Source organism: Gorilla gorilla, chromosome 21 (genome assembly GCF_029281585.2).
Source record: "Gorilla gorilla gorilla isolate KB3781 chromosome 21, NHGRI_mGorGor1-v2.1_pri, whole genome shotgun sequence".
Classification (NCBI taxonomy): Eukaryota; Metazoa; Chordata; class Mammalia; order Primates; family Hominidae; genus Gorilla; species Gorilla gorilla.
In genome coordinates, this window is record NC_073245.2 from 33741729 (window position 1) to 33747344 (window position 5616).

At 53.5% G+C, this 5616-nt stretch overlaps 1 pseudogene; it reads right to left on the minus strand.

The window, feature by feature from the left end:
* Positions 1 to 1516: 1516 nt before the first annotated feature.
* LOC101151326 (cystatin-SA-like) lies at positions 1517 to 4964 on the minus strand (annotated as a pseudogene).
* Between the last annotated feature and the right edge of the window lie 652 nt (positions 4965 to 5616).

The following is a 5616-nucleotide window of genomic DNA, read 5'->3' on the forward strand; positions in this document are numbered from 1 at the left end:
AGAATTGTGTCTGAGAAGTGGCTTAGTTTACACAAAATCCTCTCTTCATTGTGTGTCTTGATGGTGGTTGCTTGTGTCAAAGATCTTCCATTCAGGTAGAAAATCATGAGCAACTCCTTGCAGAGATGTCTTCACCCCAGTCACCACTCTGAGCACCTCCTACTCTGCATGCAACCCCTCTCTCCCACCAGAAGCCTGAGTGACTATACCTGCCCACCCCCAAGAGGATGAGGCTCAGACTGAAGCCCCCCAGGTCATGGCCTCCTGGGTGGTGCTTCACTTCCCAGATCCCAAAGACTTCTGTAAAATCAAGTCCAAGTGGAGATGAAATGGATGTAGATGTTCTCCACTCTCCCTGTCCATGTGTTTCCCACTCTGGATTTCTAGGTGTGGCACATGGGTGCCAGCCTGTGGACAATTTGGGCAGATTTCCTCTTATCATTTTGCGCCCCTGCCCTCCGCCATGTTCATGGCAGCAGCCCTTGCTCAATGTGACTCTGAGCATGGAAGGTATTGGAGAGCCCTGCCCGGGGCACCGGCCATGAGGCTGCCCCCCTGTACCCTGAAATGGCAAAGAGGACTGTGCAGGGTGGGCTGTGTGACTTAGGACTGTAGTTTCCTGTTCAGGGCAGAAATATCCACTGTTCTTTGGAATGCTAGTGACAATGAAGTGATGTTCTTTATTAATGAGAACATCCTTCTTGAAACCTGAAGAGCGTGCACTGCATTACAGTCCTGAATGTTTTAATTTCTACATACTTTATGTTAAGCTTGACATGGCGACTTGCTTTAAATCCAAGTCCAAGAGAAAGTACTAGTGGGTGTGAACGTGAACAATGCTCCTAGGGTGCAACCTCCCAGCACAGGGCACTGCCTCCCAGCGTAGGGCATAACTTCCAAGCACAGGGCAAAATCTCCCAGGATAAGACACCACCTCTTAGCATAAGACACAGCCTCCCAGCATAGGGCACCATGTCTCAGCCTAGGACACCACCTCTCATCATAGCACATAGCCTCCCAGCACAGGGCACTACCTCCCAGTGTAATGCACAATCTCCCTGTTCAGCATAGGGTATGACCTCCCTGTGCAGGGCACACACACATGGAACTGATGAAAGGAGGCACTGCTCTCACACTAGAACCTGGGCTGCTCCCTTTGGAAGAGGTCAGACTTGGAGGAGGGGGCTGGTGGACAAGGAGAGCTTCATAAAGGGTCTGCCAAAACCCTTCCTGTTTGCACAGCCCTGGACAGCCAAGAACTCAGAGGGAGCAGATGCTACTGTCTAGTTGCAGGAGAAGGGGGCATGTGTACCATACACCGGGGCTGTAAGAAGCAAGGAGCCAGGGCAGAAACAACTGCTGTGAAGAAAGCCTCCTGATGTCTTCTCTGCCTGTCTCCTGGTGAAGACCCTCAGAGGAGACCTCCCCCAGGGCAGGAACCACCAATTCAAGGGTGAGAGCACTACAGTGGCATGGGAGTAGGAGGTGGTTTGTGCAGCTGGCCTGGTACAAACCCCTAGACATTCTGACACGTGGATTTCACCAAGGACATTCTGTCCTCCCAAGGAACTTCATAGATCTGGAAAGAGCAGAACTGTTTCTGTGAAAGGAAAGAGAGAGGGACTATCAGTGTGGGCTGCAGTTAAAGTGAGAGACGCCCAGGCATGAGGCATCAGATGGAGGAAAGGATGGATGGAGGTGAGACACTGTGCCCCCACCTGCTCCTGCTGAGACCCAAGGAACTGAACCAAATTGTGCAGTGATTACTCCATTCCTCCTCCCAGGTGGGGATGGAAGCTCCAGTTCACCAGGTGGCATTGCCCCCATTTCCAGCCTGCAGGGTTCTTGCCCCAGCACAGCCCTGGGAGGAGCAGCCTGTGCAAGGTCTCGGGAGCCCTAAGGGTGCAGGACAGGGCGAGGCAGCACACTGCCCCCAGCTCCTTCCACCTCCTGTGCCTAGGCCAGCACTATGAGGGGCCAGAGGGAAGAAGCCAGGGCAGGGCAGCTCCCCTTGAAAGAGCTGGGGCGTAGGGAGCGGGCGAGAAGGGGAGTGCGGGTCTTCCCAGATTGGAGACCTCACAAGAACAAGCAGGTCTTTGGAGAGGCTGTTGTTGGGTGAGCAGGGCAGGTCCAGGGCTTTGCAGCTAACAGGCCTCTAGGTCCCTCTAATCTGCTCAGCATGGCGGTGGCTGTGGGCAGGTGCCTGAAGCTGGGATTAGACAGAGCCCCATCTCCCTGCCCAGCACCTAGCCCTGCAGCTGCTTCCTATGGTTCAGCAGGCAACAACCCTAAGTACATGAGGTGGAGTTCCCAGTACCCCCATTCCCAAGCTAAAGCCCTCTTAGCAAATCAAATTCGTCACTCCTCTCCACACCACCCCACCTACATGCACACACATATTCATCTACATGAACTCACCCCAACCCTCACCCACATGGATCTATGCACAAACGTCCATACTTCTCCCACACAACCACATGCACACTCCCATGCACCTCCCCCACACACTTGCACATGTGTGTGTACATATGCCCCTTTCCATGAGCAAAACAACACCTGCACACCTACTCACATGTACATGCACAGACATATAACTTCATATGCACACGCATTCATGTCTCTCCCAACACACATCTGCCCATGTGTGCATAAACACACATGCATGTCGCCATATAAATGTACCCATGCCTGCATGCCCTGCTCTAGGCATACCAATGTGCTTACACACATACCTTTCAAAACATATGAACGAGCACACACACACACACCCCTCTGCAATGCACAACTGTCCCCGACCCACATCATGCACATACCTCCTGAAGTTTTGGCTGGTCATGGAACGGACACTTTTCCAAGTTGGGCTGGGACCTGGCACATTTGATTTGCCCCATCTCCACATCAAAGATTTAGTTCATCGCAGCCACGACCTACTCACGGGAAAGAGCAGGATGCATGGACAGTGCTCTCCACCAGTTTCATGCACACACAGGCACATCACTGTGACTGAGTCAAGGGAGTTGCCTGGGGCTTCATTCCTGCCTTCATGAGCTGCCCACACTCCCACTGCAAGGCACACAGTCACCTCCTGCCGGCTGGCAGGGGTGATATGCCCCAGGCCTCCCTGGTAACTTGTTTTCTCTCTGCCAGTGCAAAGGATTAACTGAATTCTGCTGGCCCAAGGGGCAGGGACACTGTATTTCTTCCAGGAAGGCTGTCATCTGATGATGAAATTTCAGCTAACTTCTAGTTTCTAGACTTCAGCCCATTGAGCATCTTCTTTCCTCCACTTAACTCAGATTTATTTATTCCCTCTTTTATCAGTAGGAGATGAGAGGCTTCACACAAATGGATGTTTTAGGCCAACAAGAGACTTCCTTTCTAGTGCCTCCATTCTGAGTGGATGCTTTAGTGCCGGCCTAAAACATCCATAAGAGACTTCCTCTCTAATGCCTCCATTCTGAGTGGATGTTTTAGGCCAATAAGAGACTTCCTCTCTAATGCCTCCATTCTGAGTGGATGTTTTAGGCCAATAAGAGACTTCCTCTCTAATGCCTCCATTCTGAGTGGATGTTTTAGGCCAATAAGGGACTTCCTCTCTAATGCCTCCATTCTGAGTGGGTTTTTGGCTCCAGTATTTCTAGGGTCATACACGTACTTGTGTTAAACTTGCTATTGCAGAAGAGAATTGAATGCTTTCCCTGCACAGGGCATCATGGAGGCGCAACTTGTCAGAACTGGGGAGAAGCACAGGAGAAGGAGCCCTGGGAACCAGGCTGCGGAACCAAGAGGAAGTTGTGTGTTCTCTAGGGCATCAGTCTCCCCATCTGTAAATTAGGATCCTGGGCCCAACAATTCACATCATCCACTGCTTCACTCTGAGTTACTGTCACACTTCAGAGACACTTGCAGGCCAGGAGGAACTGTGACACCAGCGAATGCACCTCATGTACAGGCAGAGAGCACCAGCTGATGGCTGCAGGAGGAGAAACGGGGCTGGTCTGGACTCCTTTGAATTTCCAAGAGAAGGTGGAGGAGCTCTAAAGTCTATGTCACTGTTTGCTGCTCTGCCACGGGATGCACGTCAAGCTGGGCCTGGTAGCCCTGCTGAATCTCCCTCCTGACCCAACTCCCTCCTCTACTCTGCTGGGTGACTGCTGTCCTCACTGGCTGAGTCTAACTCTGTGTCAGCTGGCAGAGGGAGGGTCATCAGGCGTGTTCCACCCCAGCAGGAACTCAGCAGTCCTGGGCTGCAGGAGGTGGTCAGCCAGTCTGAGGGTGAAGGCTGGTAGCCCTAAGGGGCTGTACCCAGGGCGTGACTTGGGGAGGGAAGCAGGGCTTTGCAGGACAAGGAGCCAGGCTCCTTTGTGGCCCCTGCAGAGAGGAGTCAGAGAGGAGGATGAGCCTCATGGCCTGGATCTCATCCTGAGCAGCACCAAGCCCACCCAGAGTCCGCACAGTCTCCATCCACACCTGCTGGACCCTGGGAAATGCTAACATCATGGCACAGACCCAGTGACTGCTGCAGGTTAAAGGTGGCCAAGTGGACACGACAAGGCTGAACTCAAGCACTCATGGCCCAGGAGCATCCTTGGGCTTGAAGGCCGTCAGCGGACTGTCAGGGAAAGCTGAATGAGTCTGAGCCTTAGATCATGAATGTGTCAGTGCTGATTTGCTGGGAATGCTCTCGGAGGGGCAAAGCAGAGGCTATGGCATCCCTAGGTGTGGTGGCAGCACCCACCTGCTCTCTGGCTCGTAGCACCCACAGCGGGCGTCTGTAGTACTGATCTTTGGTGGCCTTGTTGTACTTGCTAATGGTGAAGTGAAGGGCACGCTGTACCCACTCATCATTGAGGTGTGTGTCATAGATGTCACCCCGATTGTCCTTCCTCCTCCTCGGGGCTCCAGGACAGGGCCACTGCCAGGGCAGCCAGCAGGAGCAGCAGGGTGCACAGGGGCCGGGCCATGGGCTCCTCAGAGGCAGAGCACAGAGCTGGAGCTGCAGGAGATGAGGGTGAGAGCCTAAGGTAGGGAGCCCAGACCAGCAGGCAGCTGTGCATTTATCCTGCTTCAGCAGCCCCAGCCCACCCCACTCCATGCTCACCCTTGGCTCCTCCTCCTCTTTCTGCCCATTCCCCCCTTTCTCCATCTCTCATTTCACTACTCCCGCTCCCCGCCCTCCCCGGCCCCCCATAACCTTCCTCCCTGCCTAAGTTCCCCCTGCCCCTATGCCCCTGCCCCTCCATCCCCCAGTCTTCTCCTCCATCTCCCCCTCCTCCTCACTACTCTTCTCACTCCCACCCCTTTTCCAGCCCTGCCCCTCCTCCCTATTGCTCCCAAGCTGGCTCACCGTTGTCCCCAGAGAGGGCACACTGCTCACCGGGCTGTGAAAGCAACACGACCTCCTGTTTCCTCAGAAAAGAGAAAAGTGCAGGGCCCTCCTGGGATCTTCAGTTTTCAGAAACATCAGTGAGAGCTTGGTCACGGTCTGGAAATCCATGAAACAGAGAGATGATTTCAGGAGCTCCTGGAAGGCTTATTCTGCATCCTGCTCTGGGGAATTTCTTTGCCAGACATAAGAGAATTAATGTTTTGCAAAAGGTCATTAGGTTCTCTGTT